At 43.3% G+C, this 23,986-nt stretch overlaps 1 pseudogene; it reads right to left on the bottom strand.

Moving 5' to 3' along the window:
• Positions 1 to 18,658: 18,658 nt before the first annotated feature.
• LOC123744692 (matrix metalloproteinase-17-like) overlaps positions 18,659 to 23,986 on the bottom strand; it is a 98,130-nt pseudogene continuing 92,802 nt past the window's right edge.

Below are 23,986 nucleotides of genomic sequence, written 5' to 3'. Positions count from 1 at the left end.
GTTGCAACACTCACTACCGAGTTCCAAACTGCCTCTGGAAGGAACGTCAGCACAATAACTGTTTGTTGGGAGCTTCATGAAATGGGTTTCCATGCCCGAGCAGCTGCACACAAGCCTAAGATCACCATGCACAATGCCAAGCGTCGGCTGAAGTGGTATAAAGCTCACTGCCATTGGATTCTGGAGTGTGGAAACATGTTCTCTGGAGTGATGAATCACGTTTCACCATTTGGCAGTACAACGGACAAATCTGGGTTTGGAGAATGCTACCTGCCCGATTGCATAGTTCCAACTGTAAAGTTTGGTGGAGGAGGAATAATGGTCTGGGGCTGTTTTTCATGGTTCGGGCTAGGCCCCTTAGTTCCAATAGTATGCAAGTATAAACACCATGGGACCACGCAGCCGTCATACCACTCATCTCTATCTCCTAGAGATGAACGTACTTTGGTGCGAAAAGTGCAAATCAATCCCAGAACAACAGCAAAGGACCTTGTGAAGATGCTGAAGGAAACAGGTACAAAAGTATCTGTATCCACAGTAAAATGAGTCCTATATCGACATAACCTGATCGGCCGCTCAGCAAGGAAGAAGCCACTGCTCCAAAACCAACATAAAAAAGCCAGACTACGGTTTGCAACTGCACATGGGGACAAAAATCTTACTTTTTGGAGAAATGTCCTCTGGTCTGATGAAACCAAAATGGAACTCTTTGGCCATAATGACCATCGTTATGTTTAGTGGAAAAGGGGAGGCTTGCAAGCCGAAGAACACCATCCCAACCGTGAAGCACGGGGGTGGCAGCATCATGTTGTGGGGGTGCTTTGCTGCCGGAGGGACTGGTGCACTTCACAAAATAGATGGCATCATGAGGGAGGAAAATGATGTGGATATGTTGAAGCAACATCTCAAGACATCAGTCAGGAAGTTAAAGCTTGGTCGCAAATGGGTCTTCCAAATGGACAATGACCCCAAGCATACTTCCAAAGTTGTGGCAAAATGGCTTAAGGACAACAAAGTCAAGGTATTGGAGTGGCCATCACAAAGCCCTGACCTCAATCCTATAGAGAATGTGTGGGCAGAACTCAAAAAGTGTGTGTGAGCAAGGAGACCTACAAACCTGACTCAGTTACACCAGCTTTGTCAGGAGAAATGGGCCAAAACTCACCCAACTTATTGTGGGAAGCTTGTGTAAGGCTACCCATAACGTTTGACTTAAGTTAAACAATTTAAAGGCAATGCTACCAAATACTAATTGAGTGTATGTAAACTTCTGACCCACTTGGAATGTGATGAAAGAAATAAAAGCTGAAATAAATCATTCTCTCTACTATTATTTTGACATTTCACATTCTTAAAATAAAGTGGTGATCCCAACTGACCTAAAACAGGGAATTTTTACCAGGATTAAATGTCAGGAATTGTGAAAAACTGAGTTGAAATGTATTTGGCTAAGGTGTAAGTAAACTTCCGACTTCAACTATATACACTGCTCAAAAAAATAAAGGGAACACTTAAACAACACATCCTAGATCTGAATGAAAGAAATAATCTTATTAAATACTTTTTTCTTTACATAGTTGAATGTGCTGACAACAAAATCACACAAAAATAATCAATGGAAATCTAATTTATCAACCCATGGAGGTCTGGATTTGGAGTCACACTCAAAATTAAAGTGGAAAACCACACTACAGGCTGACCCAACTTTGATGTAATGTCCTTAAAACAAGTCAAAATGAGGCTCAGTAGTGTGTGTGGCCTCCACGTGCCTGTATGACCTCCCTAAAACGCCTGGGCATGCTCCTGATGAGGTGGATGGAGCGTCTGTGGTGCAACGTGGGGTTGGTGGATGGAGCGAGACATGATGTCCCAGATGTGCTCAATTGGATTCAGGTCTGGGGAACGGGCGGGCCAGTCCATAGCATCAATGCCTTCCTCTTGCAGGAACTGCTGACACACTCCAGCCACATGAGGTCTAGCCACATGAGGCATTGTCTTGCATTAGGAGGAACCCAGGGCCAACCGCACCAGCATATGGTCTCACAAGGGGTCTGAGGATCTCATCTCGGTACCTAATGGCAGTCAGGCTACCTCTGGCGAGCACATGGAGGGCTGTGCGGCCACCTAAAGAAATGCCACCCCACACCATGACCGACCCACCGCCAAACCGGTCATGCTGGAGGATGTTGCAGGCAGCAGAACGTTCTCCATGGCGTCTCCAGACTCTGTCACGTCTGTCACATGTGCTCAGTGTGAACCTGCTTTCATCTGTGAAGAGCGCAGGGCACCAGTGGCGAATTTGCCAATCTTGGTGTTCTCTGGCAAATGCCAAACGTCCTGCACGGTGTTGGGCTGTAAGCACAACCCCCACCTGTGGACCTCGGGCCCTCATACCACCCTCATGGAGTCTGTTTCTGACCGTTTGAGCAGACACATGCACATTTGTGGCCTGCTGGAGGTCATTTTTCAGGGCTCTGGCAGTGCTCCTCCTGCTCCTCCTTGCACAAAGGCGGAGGTAGCGGTCCTGCTGCTGGGTTGTTGCCCTCCTACGGCCTCCTCCACGTCTCCTGATGTACTGGCCTGTCTCCTGGTAGCGCCTCCATGCTCTGGACACTGCGCTGACAGACACAGCAAACCTTCTTGCCACAGCTCGCATTGATGTGCCATCCTGGATGAGCTGCACTACCTGAGCCACTTGTGTGGGTTGTAGACTCCGTCTCATGCTATCACTAGAGTGAAAGCACCGCCAGCATTCAAAAGTGACCAAAACATCAGCCAGGAAGCATAGGAACTGAGAAGTGGTCTGTGGTCTCCACCTGCAGAACCACTCCTTTATTGGGGGTGTCTTGCTTATTGCCTATAATTTCCACCTGTTGTCTATTCCATTTGCACAACAGTATGTGAAATTTATTGTCAATCAGTGTTGCTTCCTAAGTGGACAGTTTGATGTCACAGAAGTGTGATTGACTTGGATTTACATTGTGTTGTTTAAGTGTTCCCTTTATTTTTTTGAGCAGTATATATATATATATATATATATATATATATATATACACACACACACACACACACACACACACACACACAGTATCATTCAAAAGTTTGGACACATCTACTCATTCAAGGGTTTTTCTTTATTTTTCCAAATTCTTCATTGTAGAATAATAGTGACAACATCAAAACTATGAAATAACACATATGGAATCATGTAGTAACAAAAAAAGTGTTAAACAAATCAAAATATAGTTTATATTTTAGGTTCTTCAAAGTAGCCACTATTTGCCTTGATAACGGCTTTGCACACTCTTGGCATTCTCTCAACCAGCTTCATGAGGAATGCTTTTCCAACAGTCTTGAAGGAGTTCCCACATATACTGAGCACTTGTTGGCAGCTTTTCCTTCACTCTGCGGTCCAACTCATCCCAAACCATCTCAATTGGGTTGAGGTCGGGGGATTGTGGAGGCCAGGTCATCTGATGCAGCACTACATCATTCTCCTTCATTGGTCAAATAGCCCTTACACAGCCTGGAGGTGTATTTTGGGTCATTGTCCTGTTGAAAAACAAATGATAGTCCCACTAAGCGCAAACCAGATGGGATGGCGTTTCGCTGCAGAATGCTACGGTAGCCATGCTGGTGAAGTGTGCCTAGAATTCTAAATAAATCACAGACCGTGTCACCAATAAAGCACCCCAACACCATCACACCTCCTCCTCCATGCTTCACGGTGGGAACCACACATGCAGAGATCATCCGTTCACCTACTCTGTGTCTCACAGAGACACGGCGGTTGGAACCAAAAATCGCACATTTTGACTCATCAGACCAAAGGACCGGTTTCCATCGGTCTAACGTCCATTGCTTATGTTTCTTGGCCCAAGCAAGTCTATTTTTCTTATTGGTGTCCTTTAGTAGTGGTTTCTGTGCAGCAATTCAACCATGAAGGCCTGATTCAAGCAGTCTCCTCTGAACAGTTGATGTTGAGATGTGTCTGTTACTTTATTTGGGCTGCAATCTGAGGTGGAGTTAACTCTAATGAACTTATCCTCTGCAGCAGAGGTAACTCTGGGTCTTCCTTTCTTGCGGCAGTACTCATGAGAGCCAGTTTCATCCAGTGATGGAAAAAGTACTCAATTGTCATACTTGAGTAAATGTAAAGATACGTTAATAAAAAAATGACTCAAGTAAAAGTGAAAATCACCAGTAAAATACTACTTGAGTCCAAAAGTATTTGATTTTAAATATACTTAAGTATCAAAAGTAAATGCTATTGATAAATTGTAGTTAAGTATCAAAGGTAAAAGTACAAATAATTTCAAACCAGACTGCATGGTTTCAAAATATTTTTTCTTTAGGAATGTAGTGAAGTAAAAGTAAATGTCAAAAATAAAAATAGTAAAGTGAAGTACAGATACCAAAAAAAAAACGACTTTAGTAGTATTTTATAGTATTTTTACTTAAGTGCTTTACACCACTTGTTTCATGATGGTGTTTGCGACCGCACTTGAAGAAACTTTCAAAGTTATTAAAATGTTCCGCTTTGACTGACCTTCATGTCACCTTCAAGTAATGATAGACTGTCGTTTCTCTTTACTTATTTGAGCTGTTCTTGCCATAATACGGACTTGGTCTTTTACCAAATAGGGATATCTTATGTATACCCCCCCTACCTTGTCACAACATTAACTTATTTGCTCAAATGCATTAAGAAAGAAGGAAAATCCACAACTTATCTTTTAACAAGGCACACCTGTTAATTGAAACGCATTCAGGTGACTTCCTCACCTGGAATGCATGGCCGAGAGAATGCCAAGAGTGTGCAAGCTGTCATCAAGGCAAAGGTTGGTTACTTTGAAGAATTTGTTTAACCCTTTTTTGGTTACTACATGATTCCATATGTGTTATTTCATAGTTTGATGTCTTCACTATTATTCTACAATGTAGAAAACAGTAAAAATAAAGAAAAACCTTTGAATGAGTAGAGGTGTCCAAACTTTTGACTGGTACTAAATATATATATATATATATATATATATATATATATATATATATATATATATATATATTACATGCATACATGTCGTTTCCTTATGTTTTATACCATCCCATTGATTCCATTCCAGCAGTTACAGTCAGCCCTCCTACTATAGCGCCTCCCACCAGCCTCCACTGCCGTAATAACATCCATCTGCTAAATATGTGTATGCGAGAAATACAATTTGATTTGATGTAATTAGCAAATCTTGTCGTTATTAATTCATATCATAGGCTAATTTGTGTTTTATAATTTGGCCAACCATCAAAAGTATCAATATGGTCAGTAAAGCAAGTTCGAACTCTCTTGTGGTGGTCACATTAGGCCTCCTACTCCGACTTTGCCCTCCTACTCGGACTTTGGTAGCCTATTACGAACCTTACTTTCTGTTTCGCTACAGACTTTGGCCACAGAGTGCTGTCTATGCTTTAGCCTCCTAGTCAGACTTTGCCCCCCTACTCTGACTTTGCCCTCCTACTCAGACACAGTCTATTTCCTGTCTTCTCCATCTACATTCTACCTTCATTCCTTGGATTGGATTATCATCTTTCCACCTTTATCTTCTAAATGTCAGATTTTTTTGCAAGTGCAAAAAAAGTCCTATATTACGAAGATAAAAAATAGTTTTTGCACGTTATCACAATAGTATTTGATTTCTTTTCACCACTAGGGGACAGTGCAGGTCTTCCCAAGTGAGGACACGGGAGCTAGAGGTGATATACTGCAGATGAGCGACACCAAAAAGTTGTTGCCTAATAGTAGTCGATAGCCTTCCCCGGGGGCGTTAGTTGGGTCCCCATACCCCCCCATACCCTAGGTAAAGACCAAAAAACTATTCCTTTAAAGTTGGCAACAACAACAAAAAGTAAAAATCATTCCAATTCCGATTAAAATGCAACGGCTGTTTAGCGTTGTGACTGGCTTTAGGACCATGGGACCATGACTGTTTTAGAAAGCTGAGGGCAGTGCCTTTTAGGCAGTGCACCTATTGCTTTGAATTTGATGTTGGCGTTTGAAAATAATGTAATTTGATAGCCATGGGTTAATTTAACTGGGAATTGAGAGGTGGGCACCATTCGAAACTAAAACCTGCTTTATTGCTATTAAAATATAAGTTGTGATAGCTGTAAGCCTAATTGTTATTTTAATTTATTTGCCCAATAGGCTAGTGCAATTTTGGTTTCATGTAGGCCTATTGGTATGAACTGAACAACTTGCTATTTAGAGCATTTCCCCTAAACACATGTCTTGTTTTTGGCTTCAAATACAATAACAATGGTAGGCAATAACACATGTGCATTGCATTGCAGTGACAGAATGATAATTGAGAAAATGCAAATCATTAATGGGCTAACTTTTTAACTTCTTGCTGTAGGCCTACTTCATCATCATCATCCTCTGTCTGCATCTCTAATCCCTACCGGAAGCCTACCTGCCTCTGGTATAATGCATTTCCACCTCTCACTCGATCAGTCTTGCTTGCCCATCTTCCTGAATTAAAATGGCATATTGTAACTGATTAATCTTGCTGGCAAAACATCATTAAATATTGCTAAGTAAATATAATGAGCACCCAGATAGTGCAAATGCTATGTAGGCACCACAATAATCAGACAGAGACAAGCTGGCCCGGGGAAACATTTGTGTGGTTCTCCTCCTTGTTGGCAACTATGTTGCAATGTTAATATTCTCGCTGCCTTGTTGATACAAAATGTTTCTATATTCTCAGAGCCGCCTTCTTTGTTTATGTAACCGATGTGAAATGGCTAGTTAGTTAGCGGTGGTGCGCGCTAATAGCGGTTCAATCAGTGATGTCCCTCGCTCTGCGACCTTAAGTAGTTGTTCCCCTTGCGTTGCAAGGGCCGCGGTTTTTGTGGCGCGATGGGTAACGATGCTTCGTGGGTGTCAGTTGTTGATGTGTGCAAGGGTCTCTGGTTCGAGCCCAGGTTGGGGCGAAGAGAGGGACGGAACCTACACTGTTACATTTATACAATCAGTGGTGATTTTAGCATGTAACTCTTGGTGGGGCATGCCAGCAAAGCCACTACACAACACTAAACAATACATGAATTGCACTATAACGGTGCCAAACGGTGCCCACAAACTGTTAGGTCCTACATAAAGCTGTCCCAACAGCAGAGTCCCAACAGCAGTCCCAACGCCTGCTACACCTGGCTATCAGCGGAGCCTATTCTGGCAGCAAAACAGTTCATTCAGCCTCATTTACTGCCTTAAAAAAAACGTAGCTGATATGGCTGACTTGCTTAAACAAATGGGGTTTCTGCTGACAATTGGGATGTACAAACTATGGCATAAGGGAATGATGAGCGGATAGGAAGGAATCCATCATTTAGATTAAGACGTTAATGAGCGAGCTAGGACGGACGTAGTCAATATAACTAGTTGTTCAGCACTTTTGAAATGTACTGAGATAGAATTCAGAACATGGTCCGTTCTGACAGTATTCTCCCTGTACACCAAGTCAGAACCGTGGGATAAATAAAGGGGGCATATAAGCAGACAATGAAAGCTCTTACAATATTCGATGATGGCATTTTTCTAATACAGACTATAGGCTAAATGTGTGCCACCAAGTCAGAACAGTAGGCTAAGTTTTTAGGTGAAAAGGGAGCAAATTATTAGGGTGAGGCACATGGGCTACTAACAGCTTACTACACAACATACACTTGGTATTGCTTTCTTAGCTATAGTATACATATCTCCCTGTCATGTTACATAATTTATGCAGCAGCATACAATACATTTTTGGACTCACCTTGTTGTGCTGTGCTCACTTGAACAGGAAGGTGGCGCAGTGATCCTTTGTCGCTAATTTTGTCATCAAAGTTTGCCATTCTCTGGATTTATGGTGCTTTCAAGACAACTGAGAACTCGAGGAAAAAAACAAGGTTGAATCATGACATCAGTGATCTTCAGTTCCGAGCTCTAGAAAGAGGCCAGAGTTCCCAACTTGGAATTCCGAGTTGGATTACCGTTCAAAACGAATTTTCCCAGTCGGAGTTCCCAGTTGTCTTGAACTCACTGAAGTCTGAGATTTCCCAGTTTCGAGTTTCCAGAAGTCATGCTGGATTGACGGAATGGCCAATGTTGAATGTTTATCCTTTTAAGCTTGGAAAAGAGACCCTTAAACCCAGACTTGGACCACACACCCACTCCACTGAAAAGAAAAGGATTTGCCAGTAGATTGTCAACTTGATTCATGATGATGACTGCTAACTTGTTAGCTAAGATTTATAAAGTAGGATGTTGACATTATCAGTCCAATTTAAGTTACGGTACATATAAGGTGATTCGACGTCATTTTATCTGTGACCTTCTTGGATGTGCACTTCTAATGTAACTCTATGGCAGCACCCAAGGGGCTTGAATTATCGAGCTCTCCCCGTAGATTTTGCAGTGACGTGGTGTCCCCATGAGTGACAGAACACTGAGCCAATCACGGCGCGACTAGAGAACATTACCAACCCCTACGCTCTGTATTTTCCGCTTGCTGCGCCACCACCACAGAAAGCACTGAGCTAGGCTGAAGCACCTACATTTTGGAGATGCCTTAATCAAGAAAGCAAAAATGGCCTTTATAATATATATTTTTTTACATTGTTTTCTAAACTGACATGGCATTTCCAGTCAACTGTTTTATGATCTGGTTACTTTCACATTGATGTTGGTACAGTATTTGAAGTCGACCTTGATAGCATGTATTATGCATCTATTTCTTGTTGCACTGTATGCGCTGATCCACAAGTAAATAAGTCAATGTATGTACACTGAGTATACCAAACATTAGGAACAGCTTTCCAATATTGAGTTGTACCCCCTTTTGCCCTCAGAACAGCCTCAATTTGTCAGGGTGTCAAGGTGTCAAAAGCATTCCACAGGGATGCTGGCCCATGTTGATGCCAATGCTTCCCACAGTTGGGTCAAGTTGGCTGGATGTCCTATGAGTGGTGGACCATTGTTGATAGACATGGGAAACTGTTGAGCGTGAAAAGCCCAGCAGCATTGCAGTTCTTGACACAAACGGTACACCTGGCACCTACTACCATATCCTGTTCAAAGGCACTTAAATCTTTTGTCTTTCCCATTCACCCTCTGAATGTCACACATACACAATCCATGTCTCAATTGTCTCAAAGCTTCAAAATCATTCTTTAACCTCCCCTTCATCTACACTGATTTAAAGTGGAATTAACAAATTACATCAATAAGGGATCATAGCTTTTACCTGGATTCACCTGGTCAGTCTATCTCATGGAATGAGCAGGTGTCCATAATGTTTTGTACACTCAGTGTATGATGAGTAGCAAGATTTTTATAAGTGTCAGGGTTAGTGTCCCGCTCCTTGAAATTTGCAGCTCTAGCCTTTAGCTCTGTCCAGATGTTGGCTGTAATCCATGGCTTCTGGTTGGGATACAGTATGTACGTACGGTCACTGTTGGGACGATGTCATTGATACACTTAATAATGAAGCCGGTGACTGAACTCCTCAATGCCACCAGATGAATCGCGGAACATATTCTTGTAGCTTAGCATCTACTTCATCGGACCACTTCCGATTTGAGCCTATCACTGGTACTTCCTGTTTGAGTTTTTGCATGTAAGCAGGAATCAGGAGGATAGAGTTATGGTCAGATTTGCCAAATGGAGGGCGAGGAGGAGCTTTATATGGGTCTCTGTGGAGTGAAGGTGATCTAGAGCTTTTTTCCCTCTAGTGGCACAGGTGACATACTGGTAGAAATTAGGTAAAACGGATTTAAGTTTTCCTGCATTAAAATCACCAGCCACTAGGAGCGCTGCCTTTGGATGAGCGTTTTCTTGTTGGCTCATGGCCCTATAATAACTTGTTGAGTACGGCCTTAGTGGCAGCATCAGTTTGTGGTGGTAAGTAGACAGCTATAAAAAAATAATAGTATGGTAAATAGTACGGTCTACAGCTTATCATGAGGTATTCTAACTCAGGCGAGGAGAACCTCGAGACTTCTTTAATATTAGAGATCGTACACCTACTGTTGTTGACAAAGAGACACACAGCTTGCCCTTGAGTTCACGAGACGCTGCCGTTCTGTCCTGCCCATGCATTTAAATACTAGCTAGATTTATATTGACCATGTCCTTGTTCAGTCACGACTCTGTGAAGCATACGATATTACAGTTCTTCAGGTCCAGTTGATAGGATTGTCTCAGACTGAGCTTGTCTAGTTTGTTCTCCAGTGATTGTACATTTGCCAATAAAACAGAGGGTAATCAATCAAATGTATTTATAAAGCCCTTTTACATCAGCAGATGTCACAAAGTGCTTATACAGAAACCCAGCCTAAAACCCCAAACAGCAAGCAATGCAGATGTAGAAGCATGGTGGCTAGGAAAAACTCCCTTGAAAGGCAGGAACCTAGCAAGAAACCTAGAGAGGACAAACGGTCTGAGGGGTGACTAGTCCTCTTCTGGCTGTGCCGGGTGGAGATTCTAAGAATACATGGCCATTAAGGCCATATTGTTCTTCAAGACGTTCAAACGTTCATAGATGACTAGCAGGGTCAAATAATAATCACAGTGGTTGAAGAGTGTGCAACAGGTCAGCACCTCAGGAGTAAATGTCAGTTGGCTTTCATAGCTGAGCATTCAGAGGTCGAGATAGTAGTTTTGGTAGAGAGAGTAAGGGGGGGGGGGTCGAAAATTAGCAGGTCCGGGGGAAGGTATCACATCTGGTGAACAGGTCAGGGTTCCATAGCCGCAGGCAGAACAGTTGAAACTGGAGCAGCAGCACGACCAGGTGGACTGGGGACAGCCAGGAGCCATCAGTCCAGGTTGTCCTGAGGCATGGTCCTAGGGCTCAAGTCCTCCGGGAGAGGAGGGAGAGAGAGAGAGAATTAGAGGGAGCATACTTAAGTTCACACAGGACACCAGATAAGACAGGAGAATTTCACCAGATGAGACAGGAGCCCCCCGGCACATAGACTACTGCAACATAGATACTGGAGGCTGAGACGGGGGGGTTGGGTAGAGGCGGTTTATTCACTTGCCGCTGTAGTTTAATCAGATTGCCCCCACGCCAGCCTCTATTTTGTAGTTTCATCAGATTGCCCCCATGTCGGCCTCTATTTCGTGGTTTCATCAGATTGCCCCACGCCAGCCTCTATTTCGTAGTTTCATCAGATTGCCCCATGCCAGCCTTTATTTCGTGGTTTCATCAGATTGCCTCACGTCGGCCTCTATTTCGTAGTTTCATCAGATTGCCCCACGTCGCCTTTATTTCGTAGTTTCATTAGATTTCCCCACGTCGGCCTCTATTTCATAGTTTCATTAGATTGCCCCCATGTCGGGCTCTATTTTGCAGTTTCATCAGATTGCCCCACGTTGGGCTCTATTTTGTAATCTTTTCCTCTTTTCCTAGTGTCTGGGATTGAAGTAGAATTGAAGTAGAATTTTCATCCAAACCGAGGTTAGTGAACACTATCCTGATGTCCAAAAGCTATTTTCGGTCATAGGATATTATGGCGGAAAGATTATGTACCAAAAAAAGCTAAGATCAGCGCAATTTCTTTTGTTGCATAATTGGTTAGGAGCCCGTAAAACAACTGCTATACATGCCAATGCCATTCTTGTCCCGATAAACTCCCAGACACACAGCAGCACTGCAGTCTCTTTAGGCTCTGCCTTGGGGTGGCAGGTAGCCTAGTGGTTAGAGTGTTGAACTTGTAACTGAAAGGTTGCAAGATCAAATCCCTTAGCTGACAAAGTTAAAATCTGTTGTTCTGCCCCTGAACAAGGCAGTTAACCCACCTAGGCTGTCATTGAAAATAAGAATTTGTTCTTAACTGACTTGCCTAGTTAAATAAAGGTAAAAAAAGGGCTGGTTGGGTGTAGAGGAGCAGGTGGCTTTGGAAATTGAGATCAGAGAGCCAGAGCAGTGTAAGGTTTTAACTGTTCCAGTAGTCAGTGTGGTGAACAATGTGACATGTAGTTGTTGTACAGTGCCTTTAGGAGGCACATCAGAAAGGGTTATTAAAGAAGAGTATGTGTGTGCTTGTGTGTCAAATATCTCATCAGCAGAGGAACTAAGGTCAAAAGATCCATCTAAAATCAGACTGACAAATGCAGCATGAGTGCTGGCAGTGGCACATGGCTCATGTATATAACATTACATACAGTGTAGACAATACTAAGATTCAGTGGTTGTTCTGTTCTCACTTCCGGTGTGTATTTTCATGTCAGAATCTCCCTGCAGTGCAGGTGGTGTAACCTGCCGTAAGCATCACAACACCACCTCCTGTCATTGCTATCAATACCAGCAGATGCTGCACTCTGTAAGCGTTTTCTCTGGTCTTGGATGTGGACGGCATTGTGACACCCCTGGGGGTGATGGATTGGTTAAACCTGGCCCATCTGCGGCTTGGTCCAAAGCCTTGCGGTCTTCTGGCTGAGTAGGGATTGAGATTAGCTCAAACACACAGGTTAGACACATACATGCACACACAAACTCATACAGTACACACACGCACACGCACACGTCATACCTGTCCTACAGTGCACACCTGGCACTGCTGCTAGTGTCTGAGTTTAGATCCCAGTGTCTCCTGCAGGTAAGAGCACAGCTGTGTGTGGAGGTGATAAGGATTGTGTGTAGTGTAGCAGGGTTGTGCAGAGGTCAACTCCAACCACTGAGATGAGGCCCGTTGTGATCGTCATGATCTTTCTGGTTGAAACAAATTACCATGATGTTCCCTGAATTTTTCCTCTCTTTGAACCTGATAAGATTTGGCCCTGTACGAAGACCCTCCTAGAGTTCAAGTTTGCTGCTTGAAATGCAGCTGATTCGCAATAATGAAGTTCCTTCCTAGGGCTGTGGTGGTCATGACATTTTGTCAGCTAGTTATTGTCATGCAAAAGACTGCCGGTCTCACGGTATTCAACCTTTAATGAACATAAATACATTTAGCATCTCCAGGCTGACGCGTGCCTTTGGAACATCTACATTTAAAAAAGTTGAATAAATACATTTAATATACACCATCAAAATAAATCCATTATTTATTTTAGTCAGGTCTAAAGAAACATTATGATAGGAAGAAAATTAATTTTCAGAAGGACAGAATATGAGTTGGCCTACTGTATGTTAACTATCTGACTATGCTCCATGCCATAGGCTGTAGGATTGTTCATTTAGTAGATAAGATATGCTTATAAGTCTTGGACCATTATTTTATATGATTTTATAGTAAGAAGAATATAATTTAACTTAGCTGAATAAAATAGAAAGGATATTTTTCCCATTACAAGTGCGAGTGTGCAATTTGAAGTGGCAATGTTGAGCGTAAAAGTGTCAACTTTAGTTATGAATGATACAAACCTTAGAATGTCTTAGAAATGAAAACCTACAGTGCATCCGGAAAGTATTCAGACCCCTTGACTTTTTCCAAATTTTGTTACGTTACAGCCTTATTCTAAAATGGATTAAATTGTTGTTGTTTTTTTCTCATCAATCTACACACAATACCCCATAATGACAAAGCAAAAGCAGATTTACATAAAATTACAATCTTTCAGACCCTTTACTCAGTACTGTGTTGAAGCACCTTTGGCAGTGATTACAGCCTCAAGTCTTCTTGGGTATGACACTACAAGCTTGGTACTCCTGTATTTGGGGAGTTTCTCCCATTCTTCTCTCCAGAGATGTTTGGTTGGGTTCAAGTCTGGTCTCTGGCTGGGCCCCTCTAGGACATTCAGAGACTTGCCACAAAGCCACTCCTGCGTTGTCTTGGCTGTGTGCTTAGGGCTGTTGTCCTGTAGGAAGGTGAACCTTCGCAACTAGTGTGAGGTCCTGAATGCTCTGGAGCAGGTTTTCATCAAGGGTCGCTCCGTTCATCTTTCCCTCGATCCTGACTAGTCTCCCAGTCCCTGCTGCTGAAAAACATCACCACAGCATTATGCTGCCACCACCATGCTTCACCGTAGGGATGGTGCCTGGTTTACTCCAGACGTGACACTTGGCATTCAGGCCAAAGAGTTCAATTTCGCTTTCATCAGACCAGAGAATCTTGTTTCTCATGGTCTGAGAGTCCTTTAGGTACCTTTTAGCAAACTCCAAGTGGGCAGTCATTTGCCTATTTCTGAGGAGTGGCTTCCATCTGGTCACTCTACCATAAAGGTCTGATTGGTGGAGTGCTGCAGAGGTAGTTGTCCTTCTGGAAGGTTCTCCAATCTCCACAGAGGAACTCTGGAGCTCTGTCAGAGTGAACATTGGGTTCTTGGTCACTTCCCTGACCAAGGCCTTTCTCCCCGAAATTGCTCAGTTTGGCTGGACGGCCAGCTCTAGGAAGAGTCTTGATGGTTCCGAACTCGGTTGGGTAGGCTATGTGGAGTGTTCAGCCGACTGGATTTAGGACCGCACGGACAACACAGAGCGGGCTGACAGGCTGTGTGAATGCAAAGCTTCTGGAAGGCTGTCTGGACCAGCACGGGAGAGTTGAGCATAGTTCAATTTGTATGTTTTGCGCTCTTTCACCGAGTTGCAAAAGCAAGCAGAGCAGAGACTGGCTACTCTTAAGTTGGCTGATGTAGCTGGCAAGGTAACTTCTGTTTAACTTAACAGAAAAAAAACTAAACTAGTGTTTATTCGCAGTGCTGAGCTTGTACTGTAACTGACATGTAACATTAGCTAATGTTTAATCCCCTCTCGACTGAGGGGAATGAATAAGCTAAGGTTTCCATGGCCGAGCAGCCGCACACAAGCCTAAGATCACCATGCACAATGCCAAGCCTTGGCTGGAGTGGTGTAAGCTTGTCGCCATTGGGCTCTGGAGCAGTGGAAACGTATTCTCTGAAGTGATGAATCACACTTCCCCATCTGGTAGTCAAACAGACGAATCTGGCTTTGGCGGATTCCAGGAGAACGCTACCTGCCCCAATGCATAGCGCCCACTGTAAAGTGTGGTGGAGGAATAATGGTCTGGGGCTGATTTTCATAGTTCTAGTGAAGGGAAATCTTAACGCTACAGCATACAATAACATTCTAAACGATTCTGTGCTTCCAACTTCGTGGCAACAGTTTGGGGAAGGCCCTTTCCTGTTTCAGCATGACAATGCCCCCGTTCATCAAGCGAGGGCCATACAGAAATGGTTTGTTGAGATCGGTGTGGAATAACTTGACTGCCCTGCACAAAGCCTTGACTGCCACCCAATTGAACACCTTTGGGATGAATTGGAACGCTGACTGCAAGCCAGGTCTAATCGCCCAACATCAGTGCCCAACCTCACTAAATCCTTATGTGTAATATGAGATAGGTTATGTTGGCTATTGTATAATTGCACAATCATGATTTTAATTCATTTTTTGGGGGGGTCTTGGCTCATAAGTTTATGCATATGAATAAGCTCTAATATGTGTATGGGTGTTTTTCAATGAATCATCACCTTAGAAAGGTGAGTTTTAAAAGTACTATAGGACTACTGTTTTGATGTGTGTTTGATGTGATTTATGATTTCATTTGCATTGATGTCAGAGTGGTTAGAGGGACAATAGAGCCCTGAGTAACAGGCCATTAGGACCTGATGGTAGTTGGCAAGTTGGGTACTACCAAAGCATGTATGTCCAGAGTGCATAAAAGGAGATTACAGTGACTCAATGGTCACATGGAATTTTACCGCGGTCATGACTCATGACTGCTGGTAATATGGTCACAGCAACAGCCCTATTCCTTCCTCCTCTGTGGATCCTTTATTTTGAAGTGGCATTATGCTGCTTATGTTCCCCATGAAATGAGTCAGACCCACTGCAGCGTGCCCATCTCCCTACCTGGGCCTGTGGGCACTCATTAGCACCAGTGTGGCATGGAGGGAAAAAAAATCTGCTCTAAGCAGAAATGGATTAAGTGGTTTTAAAAAAAAACTACATTTAACTACAAAACAGCATAAATCCAGACCCTGGAGTGCAATAAACACACACCCACACCCACACCCACTGCTGCTTTTCTCTGGCTGCTCATTTCTTAACCTCTTAAACGTAACTTAATGTCATCGAAAATGTAATTACGTATTCCCCAAAAGTAATTATTTATCATGAGAGGGTCATAAACAATAAATAGTAATGCTACATACTCCAAGAAATGAAAAAATCTCACCTTTCTGGTAGAAATAGTTATAAATTGCTGAGGTGTAGTCAGTTTTGAGGACACAAGCTCAAGTACACAGTACAAATATGATACAAACATGAGAATATGAAATATTTTATATGATGTATTTCCTATTCAACAAACCTGTATGAATCAGGCTTGAAATGACATATTTTTTCTAATTATAGTATAATCAATTTATAAAACGACTAACTATAAGATTTCACCTTCCTTATAAATGTAAAATACATATTTGTACATTTGTACAAGCCTACATCAAACACAGCCCTTATTTTAAGTGTTTCTAAAATAGTGGAAAAACTATTGGAACCATTTCCCTGTTTGACCGCTAGGTTTTATGGGTATTATGACACCTCCACTGTGGGACTCTATTGTCATGCCATTCATCCGTCACCATCACCTGATGTTTCAGCATGGTAATGCCGCCCCCATGTCGCAAGGATCTATACACAATTCCTGGAAGCTAAAAATGTCCCAGTTCTTCCATGGCCTGTATACTCACCAGACATGTCACCCATTGAGCATTTTTGGGATGCTGCTCTGGATCGACTTGTACGACAGCGTGTTCCTGTTCCCGCCAATATCCAGAAACTTCGCACAGCCATTGAAGAGGAGTGGGACAACATTCCACAGGCCACAATCAACAGCCTGATCAACTCTATTCGAAGGAGACGAGGCAAATGGTGGCCACACCAGATACTGATGAGTTTTCTGATACCTTTTTTTTTACGTATCTGTGACCAACAGATACATATCTGTATTCCCAGTCATGTGAAATCCATAGATTAGAGCCTATTGAATTTATTTTAATAGACTGATTTTCTTATAAGATCTGTAACTAAGTAAAATCTTTGAAATTGTTGCATGTTGCGTTTATATTTTTGTTCAGGTTATATATTTAGTGTTTGAGAAAATGTGCATATTTTCTAAATGTCTCTCTTGATCAAAACATCTGCCTCCATCGCTGTGAATGTCTCACAGAGCTCAAGCTTGGCTTCCTGAACTCGTTAGGAACTTGCCTTTCATCTCATATTACTATTGTCAGTCTATGACAAACAGAAAGTGTTTTTTGTTTAAAATCTATGAATAATTTTAGATTACTGGTTGTAAATCGATCTCTGAATGTGCTACAGTGACAAAACCACTTTCTCCTTTTGCGTTATGACGTAAGGATTCCAGGCATATCCGTTAGTGGCTGTAACATAGGGTTCAGCCAGGAGTTGATGGACAGTTGGAAGAGCGAATGAAATGGTAGGAAGGACATCCCAGCTTCAAGTGGTTCAGATTTTACATCCTGCAGAAGAGACATACTCCTGTGTCCCTGAGAATTAAGGCTACCGCTCAATGCAAGCCATTTCAATCTAAAGTATGGTGTCCACATAACGATTTATAAGCAAAAATGTCGGTTGGAACCGGTACCAGAACCACGCAGGTCCCCAAAACAGGGGACTTTACATCTAACAGGTTTTAATGCTGAAAAATCTGTCTACCAAGAAACGGTTTGTTTCAATCCTCACGGCATGCATTGTTTGTGTGCGTGTCTGCTTCCTGAGTGTCTGCCTCACATTTCTTTATCCTTGAGTCAATAATATCTGGAGTTTTATGGTCTCTATTCACTAAGTCAACATTGTTCAGTCTTCCTCTCAGAAGTCACTGATTCCTATGACAAAACATACATACGCATAATATATTATGTATACACATAATCCTGAATAAACAGATCTGAAACAAGGAATGCATGTAGAAGAAGATGTCTTATTACCAGGAGGAGAGCACATCTTGATTAGCATGGTTTTGGAGTGAGGAAACAATAACCTGCCTGTACATGGGAAACATGGCTCCCAACAGCTCAAAGCAGAAAGTAACAGCCAGCCTGTGACTGCAGCTGTCGCGTGTCCTCCTCTCCCTGTTCCACCTGGGTTCCCTGTGACACAAAATCATTACACAACCCAGCACAGACTCTCTCTCTTACCCCCTCTTTATTTTCCTACAAAAATATTTCACCTTAGAAAAGACGGCTTAAAATGTACATGTTTTTTGGGGGGTAAGTGCCATTGAACTTTTCAGCTTTTCAGAAAACTTTTCAGAAAACTTCAATTTATATTCTATATATATATATATATATATATATATATATATATATATATATATATATATATATATATATATATATACTTACAGTCTATATATATATATATATATCTGAGCAATATTAATAAATCCAGTTGTGTAGTGAGTGGGTGCACTCCTCTAAGCAGGCAGGTCTCTGGTGGATATCCATGTCCTGCCACTGCCCTGTTCCCAGACATCCCCCCTATCCTTAGAGAAAGTTAATGTTAGGAGAGATGTCCACTGGAGAAGGAGAACGGTGTCCCTGGGTGACTGTTGGTTATCATTGACCGCTGATCGTTGTGGTGACCACTGACCAGACCAGACAAGACCAAGGCATTATGAAAACCACATCATGCACATCCCCGAGTAGGGCTCAACCACAATCCCTCTGTGTTTATTACAAAAATACGTCCTAATAATCAATACTAACAGGTTACCCTCTCTGATAATGGCAGGAGGTGCTACTGTTACTGAGCTGAGAAAAAAAAGAAAGATACAGGTGCAAAGGTCAAAAAAAGGGCACGTGAGTAAAGTCAAGGAAGGACAGTCAGTCATTACAGGAAGTAGTGTCCATTCCATCCAGATAGTCCTGACATTAAAAACTCAGTGAGAGAGCAAACTGTCCAATGAGAGCGTAGTGTCCATCCGGCCAGACCAGACATTACCATTTGAGAGAGTGAGCAGAGACGGAACATTATTTCCCAGCTAGCTCAGTCCATAGAAACCGCACATGGAGTGGTCTGTGTATGTGCGAGGGTTCTTAAAGCACTTATAGTGATTTCAGGAACAAGGGGACAGGGCGTGCGGCATCCCAGAGTACCACTCTCTTGCTAGACTGCTTAGTCACAGAGGAACTATTTTGATGTGAACTCATCTATAATCAAATTGACAAACTATTTCCATTTGTCATGTTATCACATTTCTAATTCAATCCAATATCATAATTTTAACATAAATAGTTTAAAAGCATGTTGATCCATTGAATATAATAAATAACAAAACACAAAAAAAGAAATTAACAACGAGGATCCCAATTAAGATAATAATAACAATAACAGCTAATTCCTCCAGTCATCGTTTTGTCGGACGGTGAAGCTGGTCTGACAGTACCCCTTAAGCCACTTCCCAACTCTCATCAGATTGGCTGCTGTATTTTATGTCATAGAGTGAGGCTGCTCACCTCTACTTACATCATAGAGGGACGTAGGATTTTACCACTGAGAGAGTCAAGAGAGGGGTGAGCAGCCAGAGGGGGGAGGGCGAGGGCCGGGCTCCCAGGGGTAAAGCAGAGTCAGAAGTGCAGGAGCATACCTCGTAGCCATTTTCGGCGTGGTCGGCGTGGTGCTGCCCATGTAGCCGCGTGTTAGCTGTGTTATTGGCCTCTGTGGCTGGGGAGTCCGACTGCATCTCTGTGCACACCAGCCAGTCCTTTCCTATGGGCCGTGGGTACCCAGCCTCCACCTCCATATCACTGCCAACCACGCGCCAGTACTCCTTCCCCTTGAAGAAGTATGAGGAATCTGAAGGAGAGGAAGAAGACAGAGGCTGCATGAGGACTACAAGGGGACTGTGATGATGATTGCTATTGCTATGGTAATACATCAATGTTGCTCGATTCTGTCGCACTGTTTTCCTATCAGGCTGTTCTCGCTATCCACCAGTTCGTTTTTTACACAAAATAAACTCTCCCTCTCTTGCATGTCATTTTTTCCTCCCTTATCTCTGTCTTTCCCCCTCTCTCCATCCCTTCCTGTCTATCTGTCTCCTCCTTCTCAGCCGCTATCTCTCCCTCTCTCTCGCTCCCTCCCTAGCTCTCATCCTCCCTAGCACTATCTCTCCCTCTCTCTCCATCCCTGTCGCCACAGCTCTCTCTCTTCCTGAGGTGATGGAATAGGCCTGGAGAGAGAGCTCTCTAATGTGCTTCCAGTTCCCAGGACCACAGGTCTGTGTGTGTGTATGAGTGTGTGCTTCCACTCTGGTAGCTCAGGCTATGTGGGGACTATTGCTTTCATACTTGGCTTGCGCTTACACACACACATCAATCAGCTCTGAGCAGGACCTCTGGAGCTGGAAGTGGTAAAGAGCCCGGACACTGAATGAGGGTAGCGCTCATGTGAAGACTGGGCTCGTGCCATGTTTGTGTGTTTGCAATGCCTTTGTGTGTTACTGAAGAATTTTGATAAGCTATTTGATATTCGTGTGTACTACGAAGCTACAGCGAAGGCTTGACTGTTTGTTTGTGTGTGTGTGGGCTTGAGTTTGTGTGAGACAGATGGAGAGGTGAGTATAATGCATGTGTGCTTTGGTGTGATATGATTTATGTAAATATTTCCCAATGTTTAACGCGGTAAGTGGCCCTCCATGACTAAGGGTCTGACTCTGAGATAGGCATGAATAAGGAGCTCACTGCTGAGAATGCTGTGCATGAGCTGAGACATGATGCCCTAGCAACATCATGCTCTCTCTGCCGCGCGCACACACACACACACACACACACACACACACACACACACACACACACACACACACACACACACACACACACACACACACACACACACACACACACACACACACACACACACACACACACACACACACACACACACACACACACACACACACACATATCCCAGCTGCAGGTGCTTGCTGCCAAGACGACCCAACAATGAAAACACAGACTCAGCTCAGCTACTTTCGCTCTCCTTCCTGGACCAGCCAGCCACATTCACCCAAACACTATGGTTGTCCCAAATGACACCCTATTATGCACTACTTCTGACCAGAGCAGATTCCTATGGGCCCTGGTCTTTTGTAGCTCAGTTGGTAGAGCAGGGCGTTTGCAATGCCGGGATAATAGGTTAAAATCCACCCATACATAAAATGTATGCACACATGACTGTAAGTCGCTCTAGATAAAAGCGCCTGCTAAATAGCATTTATTATTATTATGTTATAAGCAGGAGGGAGTGGAGAGAAAAAGTATCCAGTGTGGGCTAGTCTAGTGGATATGGAACTAAACCTTCTGTCAGTACCCTAAGGGCAAGCATGAATAAAATACAGTGAGGTACTCCATTATTTTTGTGTTCTTTTTGACAAACATTTGTGTTAGTGCAGTGTACTGTATGTGTAAGTATTTAGCTTGTATTGTGTGAGTGTTTAGAAGTGAGTGTCGTGTGTATATGGAGTGTGTATGTGAGAGTATATGTGTATGTTTAGCTTGTTGATGTGTGTGTGTGTCACAGGAGGTTGGTGTCACCTTTATTAGGGAGGACAGGCTCGTGGTAAAGATTGGAGTGGAATTAATGGAATGGTATCAAATAGATCAAACGCATGGTTTCCATGGTTTCCAGGTGGTTGATGCCATTCCATTCGCTCCGTTCCAGCCATTATTATGAGCCGTCCTCCCCTCAGGAACCTCCACTGGTGTGTTTTAAGTTGTATTAGTCATACGGGATTTGTATGGTATACATCATCCAATGAAATGCTTACTTGCAGGTTCCTTGTCGACAATAATAAATAATACAAGATAAGAATAGAAAAGTAGTAGAATAGAATACATTTTTATCATAAGTATAGTACAGGAAGGCACAATTTATAGTCCAATATTTACACATGTATTGGGTAAGGGGGGATGGGGGGCAGTGTAAAAACTGAGCGCCATAATAAGTCTGGTAGAAGCAGCTGTGACGTGTGTAGCATGAATGTAAAATCAGCAACCAATTTATTAGGTACAATTTATTAGGCACCCTGTTCACGATAAAGGATCGCTTCTTGCAGACAGTGATTCACGTGGCCGCGGCTTGCTATATAAAGCAGGCAGACAGGCAGAGGCATTCAGTTACTGTTCGATTGAACGTTAGAATGGGCAAAACTAATGACCTAAACGTCTTTGAGCGTGGTATGATCGTCAGTGCCAGGCGTGCCGGAGCCAGTATCTCAGAAACGTCTGCCCTCCTGGGATTTTTACGCATGACAGTGTCTAGAGTTTACCAAGAATGGTGTGAGAAACAAAAAACATCCATTCAGCTGAAGTCCTGTGGCTGAAAACAGCTCGTTGATGAGAGAGGTTGAAGGAGAAGGGCAAGAATCGTGCAAGCTAACAGGCAGGCCACAAATAGACAAATAACGGTGCAGTACAACAGTGGTGTGCAGAACGGCATCTCTGAAAGCACAACTCGTTGATCCTTGTCATGGATGGGCTATTGCAGCAGACGATCACACTGGGTTCCACTCTCATCAGCTAAAAACAAGAAGAAGCGGCTTCAGTGGGCATGCGATCACTAACACTGGACAAGAAGAAAGTTCAGTTTACTTGAGTGACCTGGTCAGTCCCCAGACTTCAACCCAATAGAGCATGTTTGGGATGAGAGAACAGGCTGTTCACAGCATGAATGTACTGCTGTCCAATCTACAGAAACTGAGTGATGCCATCGCTTCAGCATGGACCAACATCCTTGTGAATAATTTCAGTAGAATGCCTCAAAGAATTCAGACTGTTCTGAAGGCAAAGGGGGGTCCGACCCAGTCCTAGATGGGTGTACCTAATAAACTGGCCAGCGAGTGTATATGTCTGTCTGCATGAGTGAGTGTATGTGTGCTAAGGTGCGGAGAATCAGTGCAGGTGGTCAGTCCAGTTCAAGTGTCTGCCCGACGGTAAGGGAGTGAACAGCTCATGACTGGGGTGTGTGGGTCCTTGATGATGCGGAGTCCTTTCCTCACCGTTCCGATGGCTGGAGCACGTTCCCAGTGATGTACTGGGCCGTCTTCACCACCCGCTGGAGTGCCTTGCGGTCGTGGACGGAGCAATTCCCGTGCCAGGCCGCAATGCAACCAGTCAGGACGCTCTCGATGGTACAGCGGTAGTATTTAGAGAGGACCCAAGGCAGAATTTCTTCAGCCGCCTTAGGAAGTAGAGACGGCTGTTGCGCCCTCTTGACAAGAGTGGTGGTGTTGTTAGTCCATGTCAAGTCCTCGGTGATGTGGACGCAGAGGAACTGTGTGTGTGTGTGCATTTGTCTAATACTCACCATCCGACCATCGCATGGCATCGTCTAGTTGGGGCGGGACCCCCTTCCACAGTGTGCTGTCTTTGGGGTAGCCCAGATCCATACGCCGTAGATGGTCGTCATAGCGCCAGTAGTGGCTGTCCTTGAAGAAGTAGGTCTTGTCGTTGTGGAGCCACACGAAGGCTGCGTCCACGCCCTCCATGGGCAGGCCGAAGTCACTGATTGGCCGAGGATAACCCTCCTCCACGTTGTTGTCCTTGAATATCCAATACTTTAGTCCTGAGGAGGCGGGACAAAGGAACGTCAATCAACGAGAGTTAACTGGATAAGTTGTTTTAAAAAAAATTCTATCACTTTGGTGCAATTTTCAGAAGTACGTGGTACATTTTCACAACTCTAATCACAAAAATCTAAACAGGTCATCAAAATGGCTCATGTTCCAAAACTCGAAGCACATTTTCAATAGACTGAGTACAATAAATACATTCGCAAAGTCACTTGTTCACTGCACCAAATCACTTTTTCTAAGTACATTTATCTGCTTTTCAAAATGCTATAATTACCTTACTTTTGATATGATTTTCTTGTCATTTGTTAACAATACAATAAACTATCACTTAAGTAATTAAACTGCTCAAAACTGATAACTACTGAACCAAAATGATGTATTGCCTAGTTAA

This window comes from Salmo salar, chromosome ssa09, assembly GCF_905237065.1.
Source record: "Salmo salar chromosome ssa09, Ssal_v3.1, whole genome shotgun sequence".
Classification (NCBI taxonomy): domain Eukaryota; kingdom Metazoa; phylum Chordata; class Actinopteri; order Salmoniformes; family Salmonidae; genus Salmo; species Salmo salar.
This window is presented reverse-complemented; position numbering and strand designations above follow the sequence as displayed.